Source organism: Herpailurus yagouaroundi, unplaced genomic scaffold, assembly GCF_014898765.1.
Source record: "Herpailurus yagouaroundi ecotype Mexico unplaced genomic scaffold, PumYag 199, whole genome shotgun sequence".
Taxonomy (NCBI): domain Eukaryota; kingdom Metazoa; phylum Chordata; class Mammalia; order Carnivora; family Felidae; genus Herpailurus; species Herpailurus yagouaroundi.
Window position 1 is genome coordinate 19,358,915 of NW_024412430.1, and position 19,116 is coordinate 19,378,030.

Genomic DNA, 19,116 nt, shown 5'->3' on the forward strand with positions numbered 1-19,116 from the left:
TTTTCAGGCAGCCTCCTCTCTGCAAGCCAGGCTGCTGGTGCTGGCTCGGTGCATCTCTGAGCCCCGCGACCCCCGGGAGATGGCAACTTCAGCCTCGTTTTGGAGATGAGCTCACGGGAGCCTAAGAAGTTTCCATGAACGATGGAATCCAGACCCACGTGCCTGGTACGCTTCTGCCAAGCACGCCGCTCCCAGAGAGGGGCTCTAGGAGTGCTTCTGGGAACTGGGCATTTACAGGTCAACGCTGTGGTCCTAAAAGTTGGATTAGAAAGTATAAACTTGGGTGCACGGGAGGAGTCCTGGGGGCCCACCAGGTGAGTATAGCACGGTGCCCCACGTGTGAGCATGGATGGACGGAATCAGCACCCAGAAGGGCACAGACGCAGACTGTCCCCAGATGGCCCACAGCCAGAGCAGCCCCCATGTCACCGTCTGGCTGCAGCCAGCGAGGCCTCACAGCCAAGCCACAGACGCCCAGAAACCATGGCCCCAGCTCTCATGAGAAAAAACCACCCCCACTAAGTACAGGGTTCTAGAACCATGCTAACCAGTCATCTTGAAAACGGAAACCGTGCAGGGGGCCTGGGGGGGCTCAGTCGGTTGAGCGTCCGACTTCGGCTCAGGTCACGATCTCACGGTTCGTGAGCTCGAGCCCCGCGTTGGGCTCTGTGAGGACAGCTCGGAGCCTGGAGCCTGCTTTGGATTCTCTGTGTGTCTGTCTCTCTTTCTGACCCTCCCCTGCTCACTCTCTCTGTTTTAATGGAAGCCGTGCAAGGCCCTCATGGGGAGAGTGCCAGCTTTTCTATCAGTCTGGGGCGTCCGTTCCTTCTCTGAGAATCACTTCGTGTGTGTTTACCTCCTACAGGTCAGACAGTCGTGCAGGGAGCACACAGGCTTTCTGGCTCACACCCCTTCTCCCCCAACTCCAGGCGCGCGGACCTTGTGGCGCAAGTTCGGAATGGAGGGGATGTCCGCGGTGTGACAGCGGGTGAGCTCTCTGGCCCTCTGCCTCCCTCCCTTTCTCACACGCGTGTACACGCAGGGGCACACCATTCTAACGCGCCCAGAGTCTCTGCCGTCAAAGGCACACAGGTCTGCCGTTATACGCGGTGTGCCAATAAACTCGAATTTGATGGCAGGTGCACTAGGCTCTGACGACGTGCCTGTGGGCCATGAAGTGCTACGAACTGGTTCTCAACCTCGGCTGCTGCACTTGCTTGGGGAAGGGGCGGGAGCTTTCATGAACGTCCAGAGGCACGGTCACCCGCCAGACGGCGTCCCAACCAATCTGCGCGGGCACCTGCGGGTGAGCCAAGCCTGGGTCACGGCCGGCGGCACAGGGCGGGGGTCCGGCCAACCTCTGCGGGTCCCCCTCTTCATTTGCACACGGGCGTCCAGACAGTCCTGCAGAAGTTCTGCTCTGAGTGAGCTCTCCTCCAGGCTCATCCTATCACTGCTGTCTCTCCCAAGCACACCTGCTCATTTTATTATGATCGCCGCAGATGCCCAAACCTCCTGTCTGCAGAGGGAAAAGGTGCATTTCACTGTTTCCAAACCAATGTTACTGCCCTCCCCAGGTCAGCTGCTGCTCACAGTTTGGGGCCTTTGCTTCCAGAACACTCAGCATATTTTCACGTGTGCACGCACACACACACACACACACACACACACACACACTTGTAGAGGCAGACTTGTGTGTGTATGTAGTAAATTACGTGGCCTACATCCGTCCACGCATGAACGTGTTGTGAAAAATATAGAGTGATATACTACATGCTGCTTTTCCACCGACGGTACTTTGGACACCTTTCTATTTTGGTTTACGAAAATTCCACATTTGACAAAGAATTCTTTTAATGTTTATTTTTGAGAGAGAGACACGCAGTGCAAGCAGGGGAGGGGCAGATAGAGAGGGAGACACAGAATCCGAAACAGACTCCAGGGTCCCAGCAGGGCTCGCACAAGATTCCACATTTTTTAAAAGACCACCACAAGGGATGACGATGCAGGGACAGACCACCATTTATTCAACCAGCTCCCCTTCCTGACACGTATTTCTTTTTTGCCTTTCCTGGTTTTTTTTTTTTTTTTTTTTTTTTTGCTATTACAAAATGAACCGTTGCAATGAATTACTGTATGCATATACATTGCTTCACTTCTGTCAATTTATAGGTGTAGCAAGTTCCTAAAAGTGAAACTGTTGAGCTAAAGCACATGAACACTTTAAGTTTCAGAAGACGACGCCCGGCCGCCCTGCCAGTGCTCACCTGTGCCAGTGTCCTGTCCTCCCCACACCTGTCACAGAGCTAACCCTTCAGTCAACACTCACTGCAGACACACAGGGCATGTCCATGTACTTTTCCTTTGCTTTTTTTTAACTGCTTATTTGTTTCCTTGACTGAGGTTTCTACCGGACTGTGTTCATTTTCCTCATTGACTGCAAGGAACTCACTGCATATCAAGGCTATCAGTCCTACACCTCAGGCATTGCATGTAAATATATGTCACAGGGTTTGGTTTTTTTTTTTTTTTTTTTGCCACTTATTTATATAGTTTTTCATACCTATAGGGACTTGCTTAAAATTTTAGGGAGTCATACTCATTCACCTTTTTCTTGATTTTGTATTTTCTATCCTATTTAGAAAGGCCTTCTTCACACCATAATTATTTAAAAACGCACCTGAGTTTTTCTTTTAGTCCTTCTACGATCTTCCTGCCATATATATATATATGTTTATATATATATATGGCAGGAAGATATTTATATAATATATTTATATATATATATATATATTTTTTTTTTTTGAGAGAGAGAGAGAAAGTGAGCAGAGGAAGGACAGAGAGAGACAGAATCCAAAGCAGGCTCTAGGCTCCAAGTTGTCAGCACAGAGCCCAACGCGGGGCTCGAACCCACGAACCACGAGAATCATGACCGGAGCTGAAGTCAGATGCTTAACCGACTGAGTCACTGAGGCGCCCCTCCTGCTGTTCTATTTTTATTCTTTGCTCAGCCTGGAACTTATTTTGGTGTAAAAAGTAAAGCTTTCCCAAGAACACTAATACCCCATGTCCCCTTCCGGATGGGAGATGTGCCTCGTGCCTCCCAGGACCATCCCACGTGTAATTCGGGCTGGCTTCTCCACTATCCCCTGCACCTGTGCCCTTACATCCTGTGGCTCCTGTCTCTCCTTTCCACCCGTTTTGCATTGTGTCCCTAAGTTTCTTTTTTTCTTTTCTTTTCTTTCTTTTTTTTTTTTTTTTTTTTGCAAATCTCAAGGCGGAAGAAAAATGATAACTTAGGCATTTCAACTTGCTTAGCTTTGTTTGGTGCATGGGGACACAATGTTCTGGAACCATCTGTCTGCAATGCGCACCTCAGGTGGCTCCCACGCCTCTCCGAGGCCAGGCCCGGAGAGTCCCCTCGTGCTCTTGACCCCAGCATACAAGGCCACCGTGATGAGGGGCCAGACTTCACTTGACCCCCTGTGATGACTGACCTGACATGTCCCACAGATTCCTATGTTGAGGTTCTAAACCCCCAGCACCCAGAATGAGACTTTATTTGGAAACAGTCTGTACAGGGGAGATTACGTTTGCATGAAGCCATTATGGAGGGCCCTATCCAATGTGACTGGTTTCCTCATAAAAAGGGGAAATTAAGACACAGACACACACCCAGAGGGAAGAAGGTGTGAGGACACAGGGAGAGGACACCATCCACAAGCCAAAGAGACAGGCCCGGGACAAACCCGCCCTGCAGGCACTCTGGTCTCAGACCTCCGGCCTCCAGAACTGTTTAAACCACCACTTTTCGCCTCCTCTGTTTGGGCAACCGTAGCGAAGGAATGCCACTCCTCTCTCGATGGATGCCGACCCGATTTCCAGAGTTTCTTAGAAGAGATAAGCCAGGACTACCTGGCCGCCGTGTCTTTGCAGAGACCGGCGGCTCCTTCGCGGGCACCCTGCCTGACCTTCTGCCTCTTTTCTAGGGTGCACGCTCTCATGGCAGACGACCGTGTCACAAATGTGGCCACCATCGGACAACACGGAGCCGGAAAACGTCCTTTCTCGCCTGCTCTGTTCCATCCGTCAGGACACCTCGCACTTTCCCTCCCCACGTTCGTGGCGATTCCTCCCCTTGTGGGGCAGCCTGAGGCACAGACCGCGGCTTGGCGGGCCCCTTCAGACATGCTTCCACGTGGCTCCAGTTCACGCTGACGGTGAACTTGGAAGTGAGTTTACCGTGTGTCGAAAAGAGACGAAACGTAAAATCATCAGATGTTTGCATATTAACCCCTCATTGATTCAGGACTTTTTGGTCCAACTCCTACTGAGTGAGCTTAATTTCCCAACACAAAGCTATAAAGATAGAAACAGCACGGCCCCCTGCGCTCATGCTCTCCCTCTGCCTTCTTGGGTCTCCTCGTATCCAAGACAGGATCCCACGTCCCCTCACTAGGCACGGCAGCAGATCCCTTGTCGGAGCAGCAGGTGACAGTCGCAGTTCTGGATTCCCAACACACCCGTTTGAGGCTTTGCAACGCAGGAACACTCCTGAGCAGCTGGACAAGTCACGTCAGCTCTCTGGGCCTGACTGCTTCTCAGCAGGTGAATCCGATGGTCCCCCAGGTCCCTTCCATTTTAACACCCCGTGCGAAAGTTACGCTTCCGGGCTGGCCACATTCCAGTAATCAGCATGGACGCCACAGCGCAGCCCTCTGCTGGGACACACTCCCTGCCTGAGCTCCAGGCTGCCTGGCCCCGCTCCCAGGGCCACAGGCCACACCGAAGGAGCCCCAGGCCTGTCATCCAGCCCTGCCCTGGCGAGCTCCTCTCCTTCCTCCTCCTCGCTGTCACGTCCTCACACAGCTATGACCATCAGCTGATTGGGGTGGCTAACAACAAAAAAAGGAAGTGGTGAGTTCCTCTTTGAGCGTACGCAGCAGCTACAAAGGCAGAGAAGGGAAAGAAACACCATTAAAACTGTCACATAGACTCTGAGTCCATGACCGTGATAGGAGTAAAGGTGGCCCGCTGCTGGCAGATGGCAAGCTCCTGCCATGGCCAAGAGACAGAGCAAGATGGGCCGAGCCCGAAGGCGGAAACCACAGTCCACGTGCAGGCAGGGAGCAGGGGCAGGCTGGGAGCTGGGAGAAGGCCCAAGGGCGTGGTGTCCGGGAATGCCAGAGCCTTGGGTGGGGGGGGGGGGGAGCGGAGCAACCAGGCGGCCCAGCTCCCTCCAGCCCCTCTTCCCTGCTGAGCAGTCTCTGCAGGAAAGACACGCATTCAGAGAGGCAGGGCATGACCACATCCGAGAAGGACAGAGCACCCCTGCACCCCACACGCTGGTTCCTGCCTTCCCCTGCCCCCTGCATACCTCACCCCTCCTATCTCACGGGGACAGGCTAGGAAAGAGCCACAGAACAAATGCAGCCTCAGAAGACGAACTCATAGGCCACCTTGGAGGAAAAAAAAAAAAAAAAAGACCAGCCACATCCTAGGATCACCAAGCACAGCAGGAAAGCTCGCCCTGCATAAAGGAGAGGCACCAAATGAGCCAACAGATGAGCCCATGCCAAAGGAAGACAGAGGCCACACAGCAAGAAGAGAATGTCCACACTGGAACCCGTAAGAAACACCACAAACACTGAAGGTATCATTAAAAAAATAAAGGATTAACTACAGTCCTTGGCAACTAACCACCGGCTCGCTGCAATATAACAGCTTCGATAGATGAATTTGATAACTGGATGGACAGGGTGAAGATCTTTCTCGAGCCACTTGATGGTTCTGTGAAACACAATTCAAAGGGCAAAAGAGGGGGGAAACAGGAATGAAAACGTGCGGTCACTGCAGCTTTGTTTATAACGTCAACAATTAGGTGGCCAGCTAGCTCGGTTGGTTAGAGGCGATGTGCTAATAATCAAATATCAAAAATTAGCGGGGGGGGGATCCCTAAATGTCTATCAGTAAATGATCATATTTTCCAATCTGTGGAATAAAACACAATGATCACGGTTAGGAAGACCTCTTCACTCCTCGGCATGTTGTCGATTAGAACAAGAAAGTTGCAGAATGATACTGGTGCTAAGAACCACACACACACACACACACACACACACACACACACACACGTGCAGAGGACCGAAGGCTGGAGGCAAACACACTAGGCTGCCCTCCCACAGAGGGTGCTGGTCACACAGGGGTTACTGGTCCCGGTCCTTTCTGAATTTCTCCCTGATGGACACATACCGGTGCACGTTCTGCATTTACCACCTTAGAAAACGCTAGAAGGTTCTCCCAACTTGGAGGTCAGAGAAACTAACTTCAGAAATAGTATTTGGGGGCGCACCTGGGTGACTCAGTCAGTTAAGCGTCTGACTCTTGATTTCGGCTCAGGTCATGATCCCGGGGTGGCGGGATCCAGCCCCACACCGGGTTCCATGCCGAGCGTGGAGCCTGCTTAGGATTCTCTCTCTCTCCCTCTGCTGCTCCTCTGCTCTCTTGCTCTCTCTCAAATAAAAAAATAAATTACTAACGAAATCGTGCTTATTCACCCGTGACCCATTTGGGAGTGCTATTATTAGCCTTGCCCCAGACTGCAGGAACACATTCCTAGAGCCGGCCTCGTGGGAGTGGCTGTGGTGGTCATCTCAGTCCCAACCGCGGGCCAGTTATGGGGGCTACCCACGTGGCTCCGTGGTACATCTCAGCGAACCCCCCTGTGGTCATTCTATTCACAGAGATCGAAACAAAAGCTTAAAAACAATGAGACTTGAACCGAGAGGAACTTTGGACCCCTACCTGCTCTCAACCGCTGCTGATAAAAATACTCAGTGGCCGTGACTCTGAGGCATCATAGCAATCAAGTGATCCAAACATTCTCAGCACTTGAGGTTAAAATAACCACAGCATTCTGCCTCCACCCATGCAAAGCCTGAGATCTTGTAAAGGGGCGGCAGGAGGCCGCCAATCATTTCACAAAGGGGACCCAGGAGCCCCGATCCCCAGGATGCTCAAGGAACCAACGCATCCCACGGCCACGGAGGTGTGAGAGTGCCGGCAGGTGCCCTCCCCGCACACGCCCCCTGTACCACGGCTCCACACCCATAACAGCGACCTGCCTGCTCGACCATATCCCATCCGACACCGCACAACTTGGGCAAAGAAAGCTTCCCTGGGAACACCATTTAAGGTCACATGGCACTGCTTCGGGACCAAGGGATCCAGACCAGGCATCTGAAAAAAGTGCCGTGGGCTCCCCATTCCCAGGAAAATACATACATGCTCATCAACTGGATAATAAAACATCAGTGTCAGAGCGAATACAGAGGTGGTGTGGAGACTGACCTAAAATGTAGACGACAACTATCACATTGGAGTTACGACATATATTATCTCATCGCATATACATATTTATTATATATTATATATGTATACATGTAATATATAACATATCATATATACGTATGAAATACATAATAGAAATAAAATTTCCAAGGAAACGTTTTCCACAATTATGACGAGGGATTTCTAATGGGTAAACTGTATGTGACACTGAAAAGAGGTGTGTTAAGACCCCAAACGGTAGAGCAAAGGTCTGACAGACACTTTGTAGAAAATGTATTTAGTCAACCACCTTCCCACCGCGGGCTTCTGATACGCGTGTGGTGGGGCTGAAGAAAAACCATCAGACGCTGGCGAGAACAAGAAAGACTCCAGGAAAAAAGAAAAATGGAACTGATCGATTGCTTGGTATATTTGACACAGTGAGAAAGCGAGGGGGGCGCGGTGAGTTTTGTGTCGGAGAGTTGGGGAGACCATTGTAACAGGCACAGAGCCAACCAGGAGAACACAAAAGCAATAGTCTGCCCAGGAAAAACAACCCAGGGCAATAAACTGGAACCATATCGCACACCTTGCTTTAGCAGTAAGTATCATCGCAATAAATACCAAAAAGGCTTCTTCACCCCAAATGACTGCACGACTGTCATGGGTGGTGGTCTGGGAAGGCCCAGGGCTCCCTTCACACAGCAGGAAGTTGGCAGACACAGTCTAGAACTGATACATCAAAACCAAAGAACAAATGAGCCTATTGTCAGGAAACGCGGTGGAAAGTTCTAGAAGAAATAGCCAAAAAGATGAAAAGGATTGCTTTGGGGAATAGCACTAGAGGGTGGGAACGTACTGCTATAAACGAGAATTTAATAAAAACCAAACTCAACTCTAGTCACACCTAAACTGCGACAAGTCGGCAGAAACAGCGTTAAGAAATTATCAGACGGACCAGAGCAGAATGAAGATTTCCCAGATCTGACAAACAGCTGTAGTGGGACAGTGAAGGTCACACGTTGGACATTCGGATGCCCTTTGCAGCCCACGCACAGCATAGACAAACAAGCCAATATCTAAATGGTGGCTCTTCCCAAAACTAGGCTCTGGGCCCTCGGCCATCCCTCCCCACTCTGCCCACTGACTGTCCTGACCACGCCTGGGCCTGGGCCTGGGCCTCACTTACCCTGACACCAGCCTTGGGGCACTGTTGCTGGCTCAGCCTGAGTCCAGATGAAGCCTCTCTCATCCAGCGGGCCAAGCAGGGAGCCCCAGGCCCTTTTGTCCCAGGCCCCCGCCAGGGCTCCAGCACAGCACGGAGGGGTGGTGCCTTCTCCGGCTTCAGGAGCCAGGACCCCAGTGTCAGAGCAGGTACCCCAGGCCAGTGGATGCTACTCACCAGATACCATCTGTCACAGAAGCTGTTGCCCACCCTCCTTAGTAACTGGGGCATCACTGCTCTCCCCTCACTACTTACCTCTTCCTCCCATCAGCAGCCCTTGGTAGCCTCCAGAAACCATTTCTGGTGGTTTCCAGAAATGGAAGAATCAAGATAGAGTCATTGTTGATTTGTTAAACCCACTGTAATATGACCCCAAATCGTCTTTTTCCTCCTGGTATCCTTGGCCTTGGCTAATTGTGACTGTGATTCCAAGCCAACCACCTTTCAAGATTCACCGGGCAAAACTTACATAATTAAGGGTCAAAGGCAGTGATTTTCCAATGGACGCAAGCTAACACTTTGTCAGGCAAAACTTCAAGCTCATAGAACGTGTCCCTGCTATTAGGTCCTCGAAATAAGTGAATGAAGTTTTCCTTCAATATCCGCTCTCTAGTTTTGTATTAATCTTCCCACAATGCCTCAGTCAAAAGACAAAACAAAAATCTATTTTCCAAGTGACAAAGATCAACTTGAGACAACATCAAGTCCAAGGAGAAAAAAAAAAAAAAGTTCAGCATGTGACCATTTAAAAAAAAAAAATTCTCGGGGCGCCTGGGTGGCTCAGTCGGTTAAGCGTCCGACTTCAGCTCAGGTCATGATCTCTCAGTCCGTGGGTTCAAGCTCCGAGTCGGGCTCTGTGCGGACAGCTCGGAGCCTGGAGCCCGCTTCGGATTCTGTGTCTCCCTCTCTCCCTGCCCCTCCCCCGCTCACGCTCTGTCTCTCTCTCTCTCTCAAAAATAAACATTAAAGGGGGCGCCTGGGTGGCGCAGTCGGTTGAGCGTCCGACTTCAGCCAGGTCACGATCTCGCGGTCCGTGAGTTCGAGCCCCGCGTCGGGCTCTGGGCTAATGGCTCGGAGCCTGGAGCCTGTTTCCGATTCTGTGTCTCCCTCTCTCTCTGCCCCTCCCCCGTTCATGCTCTGTCTCTCTCTGTCCCAAAAATAAATAAACGTTGAAAAAAAAATTAAAAAAAAATAAACATTAAAAAAACCCAGAAATGGAATAAAATGTCGAAACTTGCGATCGGGGGAGGGAGGTGAGGGGAAAGGAGGTGAGGATCCGGGGCCGTTGGAAAAAAAAAAAAATCTATACAGTGACAGTTGAGAAAGCAAAAATTAGCTTGGATTGTAAAAGCGCCCTGCCATCCTTCAGGCGCAGATAAGGGACAGAGAGCGAGCCAGCTGTGAAGAGAACAAGAAACACGCTTCAGCGACACAGGGTGGCCACACGCTCTGTGTGTTCTCGCTCTAACATCATCGGCTGCCAGAACACTTGCTGCTGGAGAACACGGTTTATCAGCAAGGCTGCCGCGTCCTCTTCTCCCTTGGATCTACACCGTGAGTGCTATCGCTGAAACTTCAGCTCGGTCTTGCTGTTTCAGACCTCCCGAAAAAGGGGAAACGGCCCATTGAATTGCAGGAGGTGTGAGTTACTGGACAGTAGAAATGCAATTTATTTTCAAAAGTAAACAGTAGCGCCAAGGAGTCTCGTAGGGTCCCTGAGTCCTCACGCGAAAACGCTCTGAAAAACACGGTCTTGAGCTAAGTTTTAGGGAAGCTCGCTTAGTGACAACATCTGCCCTAGACGGACACACGGCTATTTATAGTCTGTTTATTCCACTGGGGCAGACGAGTCAGGCTGTTGGTGCAGACAGCCGAACGGGTAAGATTACAAGGTGCTGTCCAGTGGAGTCGCCAACATGGCGGCAGCGTGCACACAGACCTTTCTAGATTCGGAGAAACCTTTTTCTCAGTGCTGACCGTGAGATTCCAAAGTTGAATTCTAAATTGTGGAAAATCCAGGATTCCAAAACATACCTTAGCACGAGGGTTTTGGAGAACAATTACGGACACGCTGTGTGCTGCATGAGTGACACCCTACAAAGAAGTCTTTGGTGTGAAAACAGAGAAATCAGAGGTGCCTGGGTGGCTCAGTTGCTTAAGTGTCTGACTCTTGACTTCGGCTCAGGTCATGATCTCGCAGTTTGTGAGTTTGAGCCCCGCATCGGACTTCACACTGAGTAGGGGGCCTGCTTGAGATTCTCATTCTCTGTCTCTGGCTCTGTCTCTGCCCCCTCCCCTGCTTGTGCTCTCTCTCTCTCAAAATAAATAAATACATATTTAACAACAACAACAACAACAACAACAACAACAACAACAGAGAAACCAGGGGCACCTGGGTGGCTAGTCGGCTAAGCATCTGACTTCGCCTCGGATCATGATCTCATGGTCCTGGGTTCCAGCCCTGTGTTGGGCTCTGGGCCGACAGCTTGGAGCCTGGAGCCCTGTTTTGGATTCTGTGTCTCCCTCCCTGTCTGCCCCTCCCTGCTCATGCTCTGTCTCTATCTCTCAAAAATAAATAACATTAAAAAAATATAAAATAGGGTCGCCTGGGTGGCTCAGTCGGTTAAGCGTCCGACTTCAGCTCAGGTCACGATCTCGCGGTCCGTGAGTTCGAGCCCCGCATCGGGCTCTGGGCTGATGGCTCAGAGCCCGGAGCCTGCTTCCGATTCTGTGTCTCCCTCTCTCTCTGCCCCTCCCCCGTTCATGCTCTGTCTCTCTCTGTCTCAAAAATAAATAAACGTTAAAAAAAATTTTTTTTAAATATAAAATAAAAAAACAGAGAAATCAGACCTGCACTGAGATTTTTCAATATGAGCCTGGAGAAGGCTAACGTGAGTTGTCTCTGAGACAAAGATCTAGCAATAAAATTATCTTTCCATCATTCCGTTTCAGGAAAGGTAAACACCTAAAATATACACCTCATTGTTTATCCTAGCTTCCAACATTAAAAACTTTCTACTTATTAAGACTGCTTATAAAATCCTCCCTATGGAAGTACACCACATACAGAGAATACAAATCAATTTCTATTTCGCTGCAACATTTCTCTGAATACACCCAAGGTATGGTGTAGATGGAACATGACTTGATAAAGTAATTTTAACAGCCAAGATTTCTCATTTAAAACACCTAATAACTCTACAAGTTAAAAAAAATATTTTTTGAACGTTTATTTATTTTTGAGAGACAGAGTGAGACAGAGCACGAACAGAGGAGGGGCAGAGAGAGAGAGGGAGACACAGAATCCAAAGCAGGCTCCAGGTTCCGAGCTGTCAGCCCAGAGCCCGAGGCAGGGCTGTAACCCATGAACTGTGAGATCATGACCTGAGCCGAAGTCCCATCCTTAACCAACGGTGCCACCCGGGCACCCCATAACTCTACAAGTTTTTAAACGTTTTAGCTCTAGGACAAATGTATTCATGCACTGTCTGGACTTTTTTGGGGGGGGGGGGGGGGGGAGTGGGGGTGGCGGCACATCAGTGAATTTAATTGCATTTCACTGACAGCTGCCCGTGTGGCAGCAATGGATCTGTTCTTACTAAAACAAAGACTTCAGAGGCTAGAGCCATCTCCATTTCTTCCAGGAATTTCAAGTCCTCACAAGATGAGCTCCATTTTCCCTAGAAGATTCAGGAATGGACATTTCCCACTCCTTCCTATTCAGGGGCAGGCTTTCAGGGTGCAAGGAAACGAACAGCTAACTTCTGCTGAAGTTTTGCGGGGGATCAGTGGAACCTTTGGTGATTCAGGCAAACTCAGAAACACAACTTGCACCAGCCTGCAACGGAAAAAGATTCCCACTGCCCCTTCTCCGATGACCGTCTTTCCGGTTCTCCAACATTCGAAAACACCAAGAACCGAATCCCCTTTGCAGTCACGGAGGGCTTAAGGTTTTGGAGCCACGTTGCCAAGACCCTGTTTAACGCAAACCTACGCTGTCCTACAGAGAACCTCCTTTCCTTCTCCGAGTCACTGACTGGCTAAGGAAGCTACTTCACCATGAAAAGGTGGCGAAAGGCGCGATCCTGCCGAATTTCAGCGGTGGCTCAGAAAGTTTCATGTTTTTACGCAACTGCCCTTTCTTTCCGTAGGAAAAGCCGCGTACGCGTTAACCCCCACCCCACCCCACCCCCCTCCCCCCGCGGGCATATGAGCATCCGCACTGGGATACATACACACGGTGGAATTTTCCAGTGACTGCGGAGCCGGCCAAACGAAAGCGTGCGCGTCCCGCCCAGGTCCCCCGCGCCCGCGGCTTCCGCACCCCGGTCGCCCGGCCCCCGACGCACCCGGTTGAGCGGGGGGGGGGGGGAGGTAGGGATTCAGCACCCGCCCGTTTTAACTCCGAACATTCGGACTGCCCTCGCTTTTCAAAGGCCGAGGGCCCCCCGCGCGCACCTGCCCCGCCGGGTGCCGGGGCGCAGACCCCGGCCCGGGGTGGGGGGGTGCAAGGAGCGCATCCCCCCCGGCGCGCTGGTGCCCGCGGGCGCCGCGTCCACGCTGCCGGGCCCAGAGCGCGCCGCACACCTACCTGTGCCAGGTGAGCCGAGGGCGGGGCGCGGGGCCGGGGCGGCTCGGGGCGCAGCGCGGGGCCGTCCGCTCCTCCTAGCTCCTCCGGCCGCTGGAGTCGCCTCAGCCGCCCAGCGCGAGGCGCTTCCTCATTTTCGGCAACTTCCTTAACGCGCCCGGGCAGGCCCCGCACTTCCTCCCGGCCGCCGCGCCCCAGCGCCCCGGGCCCGCCCAGCAGCCCGTGCGCCCAGTGCCTTCGCGCCCGGGGCCCGCCCCGAGAGTCCGCCCCGACAGACCCCGCGCTCCCCGACCCTTCCCCGACCCCTCCCCGTCGCCTGTGCGCCCCCGTGCCCGGGTCTCGCCCCGAGCGCCCCCTGCGTCCCCCGGCCCTTCCCCGGCCGCCTGCGCGCCCCGGTGCCCCTATGGCTGGGTCCCGCCCCGAGCGCCCCCGGCGCCCCAGCCGCCCGTGAGCCCTGGGGCCCCCAGGCCCGGTCCCGCCCCAGCGCCCCCAGGCCCAGGTCGCGCCCCAAGTGCCCCGGCGCCCCTGCGCCTGCCATCCAGGCACTAAGGGCCGGCGCTAGGGGCCTTTCTAAGCAGACCAGGGGCGCTACCAACAGCAGGCCACCTGGCCGGCCTGGCCTGCCACCTGGCTGTTTGAAGCAGCGGCCACACTCACGGGCGCGCCCAGTTCGCCTTGTCGTTGCGTGGGAAAAGGAGTGACCAGGCCCTCCTGGTCACCAAGCCAGGGCGCTCCTGCTGATCTGAGAGCACAAGGCCTCCGCCGTCTGGCCAGGTGGCCTTGTGCTGTCTGTAGATGAGAGGCCGACTTCACCGCGCCCCTCTGGACGGGCCCAGCGCGTCCAACGCGGCCGCTTTCTGAAGGCTCTCATTGTTGGAAGGTTCTTGACCGTGAGTTTAACTTGCTTCTTTCTACCCACGACCGACTCTCGGGCCTCGACCTAAAGAAATTAAGTCTAACATCTGCTGTAGTTTAAATACATGTTTTAAAAACACCTGCCTAAACTCCCTCGGCCATCCCCTCTCCCCACTTTTTCTATTGCACAGCCCCTTTGAAAACCTTGCTGTGAAACAGTTCCCAGGTCCTCATCTTCTTGGTAAGAGCAGTTGGCAGTACGTGTTTTAAAAGGCTGTGCCCCGAGCCAAAAAAAATAAATAAAAATAAAGTATACAGTGCGTTAGATTATAATTGCCATGGAAAAACACAAGGTGATAGGAGCACGGACGCTCACCGGAACCCAGTCTCTCCCACTTGGACGTTCTCTTCGGTACATTTTTGTCATTAAATGTGTAACTCAAGTGAAGGATTTTTACTGTATTTGCTGTATTTGTCACGCATTAGTTTTGCTTCCAACAGCAGATGAAATAGTCGCACTCTCCAAACACAGGCTGCACAGCTTGCAGACAGGAGGCTTCCAGAGCGCACAGGCTGTTGTTGGACGTGGACAATGAGGACCAGCTTTGAATCTGTATGTGAGAGCAAACACCGAGCTTCCTAAGATTCTGTGTCCTCAGGGGCCGTTAGTGGAGATGAGGTTCTAGGTCTGTCCCCACACGCCTCCCTTTGGCATTGCTGTGGTCGTCTGCAACTTTGAGTCATTTTAAAGTTACTTAGCGTGCTTCTAGGGATGTTGGAAAAAAATGTTAAAATCATCACACAAATCTCCAGGGAAAAAAAAACCTATCTAAAAGACAATTTAAAAATAGAATCTTTAGGGGCTTGCTCATTTGGTTAAGCCTCAGACTTCGGATCAGGGCCCGATCTCACAGTTGGTAAGTTCGAGCCCCACGTCAGGCTCTGTGCTGACAGCTCGGAGCCTGGAGCCTGCTTCGGATTCTGTGTCTCCCTTTCTCTCTGTCCCTCCCCCGCTAGCGTTCTCTCTCTCTCTCTCTCAAAAATAAACACTAAAAAATATGTATAAAATCTTTATATATGTATAAAATCTTTAAAGTCTTTAAAAATGACTAAATAAATAAAAGTCAACACATTTCTACCAGAACTTTCTTCTCTCTTCCCCAGTGTCTTCTCCCTTTGCTCGCTTGGCTGTTAACCCTTCACGGTAGTAAATCTTAGCTGTGACTATATTCCGGGTCCAGGAGGCCCTCCCAGTGAAACTTTTCACCATGTTGGTCTCGGGGATTCCCCACACAGTCACTGTTTAAAGGCTCCTGTCCCCTGCAGATTCTTTCTTTCTTTCTTTTTTTAAGAATAGCAAATGTGTTCCTTTTCTGGTGTTGCTGTATTAATGGACATCTGAGGTCTCCATAGCTGTTCGTCTTGTATGTTTCCACCTGGTCTTGCTCATGACCAGGCTTCCTAGTGCACTTGGCTGCATTCTCTGTGAACCACTTACTGTCTTTATTATTTTTTTAATTTTTGTAACATTTATTTATTTTTCAGAACGTGAGAGAGAGAGAGAGAGAGAGAGAGAGGAGACAGTGTGAGTGGGGGAGGGGCAGAAAGAGAGGGAGACACAGAATCTGAAGCAGGCTCCAGGCTCTGAGCCATCAGCCCAGAGCCCGACGCGGGGCTCGAACTCCCGGACCGCGAGATCGTGACCTGGCTGAAGTCGGACGCTTAACCGACTGCGCCACCCAGGTGCCCCATTCTGAAAGATTTTTAAGTGTTTATTTATTTCTTTTGAGAAGGAGGGAGGGAGAGTGGGGGAGGGACAGAGAGAGAAGAGAGAGGGTCCCAAGCAGACTCTATAGTGTCAGTGTGGAGCCTGACTCCGGGCTCTATCCCAAACTGTGAGATCGTGACCCGAGCGGAAATCAAGAATTGGGCAGTCAACCAACTAAACCACCCAGGTGCCCTTGGAAGCAGGGATTTTATTTGATTTTACTTTTTTAAATTTAATTTAATTTAATTTAATTTAATTTAATTTAATTTAATTTAATTTAATTTTGAGAGAGAGAGAGAGAGAGAGACAGAGTATGAGTGGGGGAGGTGCAGAGAGAGAGAGGGGGACACAATCTGAGGCAGGTTCCAGGCTCCAAGCCATCAGCACAGAGCCAGACATGTGGCTCGAACTCACGGACCACGAGATCATGACCTGAGCCGAAGTCGGATGCTTAACTGACCGAGCCCCCCAGGCGCTCCGGAAGTAGGTGTTTTAAAGAACTTCCGTAGCCACAAAGTTTCTACCCTCAAGTTTGATGGTTTGAACTGTAAAGAATTCTGGTTTGGAAATAACTTTTGTTTACAATTTTGAAGTCATCGTTCTATCGCTTTCTTGCTTTCTTTCAGTCTTATGTCGAGAAATCCAAGCCATTCTGATCCTTTGTCCTTCACCCTTTTTCTTCTTATTCCAATTCTCTATGGTCTTTAGCAGGGTGACTGCTTCAGTGCTGTCACCTTGCGCTAATTTGGCACTGTTTCTCCGGAACTTCTGTTTCGCTCTGCTCTTCTGCGGGTGACAGCTCCTGGATTCCTACAGCAGGTCCTTTCTCCTCGGCCTCATATTCCTTTTATGCCTAATTTGCTATCGTCTTTGAGCACGGTGCAGGGGGTGGGCTTAGCTGAAGGTCAGGGGCACCGGCTGGGCTCCTCTGTCCCGCAGGACCCCGGGTCGGAGGCAGGAGGCCCCCCGCTCCTCCCCGGCAGAGGGAAAGGGAAGAGCTTCCCCACTCCTTGGAGCGCCATTGGGTGTCAGCTCCGTTCCCCAATCAGCATGGGCCCCGAGGCTTCCCGCTGGTGACACGTAGCCATGCCCGGATGCTGATGGTTCCCTGTGACCCCTCATCCCCACCTCAGCCATTTTCACCGCCCCATGGTCAACACTAAGAAACACGCAGTTACTCCCTTTTGTCCTCTCAAGATCTGAGCGAGAACTGCCAGGACTTTGTAGACTCACCAGATGCGGTTTCTGGGAGCTGGCGGCCTGACCTCACCGTGATCCTCTCCAACTTCTGTTTTTCTTATGAGCTAGCACTTTTCCAAGTTCATTTCGCTGAGGGGTTCTCCTTTTCTTGTTTGGTTGCTGTTAGTAACTTTTACATTTTTGTTTTCCGCCGCTCCCTCTTTTTCTTGGAGAGACGTGAGAGGGAGAGGGAAGTTTCTTTTTCCTTTTTCTAGATAGTGGGGCCCTGAAGATTTCACCACCTTTATCCGGAATTTAATGACACACACATTTTTTTTTTTTTAAGTTTACTTATTTTTGACACAGAGAGCTAGCGAGCGTGAGCTAGGGAGGGGGAGAGAGAGAGGGAGACACAGAATCGGAAGCAGGCTCCAGGCTCTGAGCTGTCCGCACAGGGCCCGACGCGGGGCTCGAACCCACAAACCGTGAGATCATGACCTGAGCTGAAGTCAGACGCTTAACTGACTGAGCCCCCCCCCCCCCCGGGGCGCCCCTAATGACACACATTTTTCAACTTTAGGTAGATGTATTGAATGTGTAGAATATACACCGTACGTTTTAATATTTAGAACGCAGGCTTCACATTTTTCATCTCTTTCAAGTTAAAAAACACAAGTTACACGTGATCCATCTATCAGGATGCTTTAGCTTGCAAACAAAAAGACTTCAACTGCACCTATTGACATGGTAAAATTTTATTGGCACAGGAAGGAGTAAACTCCAGAGGTAGGACAGCATTTAGTGCATTTTGATACAAACTATTTTGACTTGGAATAAAAGTCACAAAACGCGAAATTCACCATTTTAACTGTTTTAAAGGGTAGGGATGCCTTTTTCAAAGGGAATAACTCAACCCTATTTGTCCTTTGAAGCAAGCTAATTTTGACAGACCAGCGCTGCTGAATCTCAGGGATGCCCCCCACTGGTCACCTCTATCAGCGAGAATACCACGGAACATGGAGAAAAAGCCTCCTTCTGCTGGATTTCCTCCACCAATTCAACTGGGATGGGAAAGTGACCTTTGACCTGCAAATGGCGGGCTTCCTCCTTTATTCTGTTGTCAGTGAGGTTTCGAACAACAACAACAACATAATAATGAAATAAATAAATAAATAATACGATAATTAAAAAAAAAGAGAAAAGTAACTTAAGGACTAAGGATAGCACTTGAACTTGGATTGCGTGGATTTATACACAGTGGTGATAACACCGGTGGGGGCGAGAAAGCACAGGCATCGTTCCGAGGCTTTCCCGGGCATATGTGTGGCTTCTCTGGGCACCTCTGACTTCTTATTTTTAGTGACATTCAAATCAACAAACAATTACTGTGTGCCTCTTATTGCCAGGCATGATGCTAAGCACTGGAGATTAAAGAGGATCAGTATCTTGGGGCTCCTGGATGGCTCAGTCGGTTAAGCCACTGACTGGCTCAGGTCATGAATTCGAGGTCTGTGAGTTCGAGCCCCGCGTCGGGCTCTGTGCTGACAGCTCAGAGCCTGGAGCCTGCTTCGGATTCTGTGTCTCCCTCTTTCTCTGCCCCTCCCTGCTCCTTCTCTCTCTCTCTCTCTCTCTCTCTCTCTCTCTCAAAACTAAGTAAACACTTTAAAAATAATAAAAAAAATTAAAAAGATCAAATATCTCAACAGGTGACAATGTATTTGCCTAAAAGGTTACCCTTTAAAAATATAATTACTTAATTGGAACTCAATTGCAAGTCAATTTAGTTAAGTATAAAGCAGCTAACTCGAGCAATATGACATTATTTTAGGATAGTCTTCCAATGCAAAGCATTAAGTGTGTTGGCATGTAATCCTATTAAATATTACTGCTCGGGGCGCCTGGGTGGCGCAGTCGGTTAAGCGTCCGACTTCAGCCAGGTCACGATCTCGCGGCCCGTGAGTTCGAGCCCCGCGTCGGGCTCTGGGCTGATGGCTCGGAGCCTGGAGCCTGTTTCCGATTCTGTGTCTCCCTCTCTCTCTGCCCCTCCCCCGTTCATGCTCTGTCTCTCTCTGTCCCAAAAATAAATAAACGTTGAAAAAAAAAATAAAAAAAAAAATAAATATTACTGCTCTGGGAATCATAATCTATTTTAATGAAAATAGAAAATAGAAA

General features: G+C 50.7%; 1 protein-coding gene across 2 annotated transcripts in view; it reads right to left on the reverse strand.

Annotated features, from left to right (window-relative positions):
* The window catches only part of SYK (spleen associated tyrosine kinase), an 84,147-nt gene extending 70,907 nt beyond the window's left edge, over positions 1-13,240 (reverse strand). The window contains exon 1 of one of the 2 annotated variants that reach the window (XM_040449526.1): positions 13,146-13,240. The gene's annotated coding sequence lies outside the window, so the exon portion shown is untranslated. The remainder of the gene's footprint in view (positions 1-13,145) is intronic. The other variant, XM_040449525.1, reaches the window with a different exon arrangement.
* Between the last annotated feature and the right edge of the window lie 5,876 nt (positions 13,241-19,116).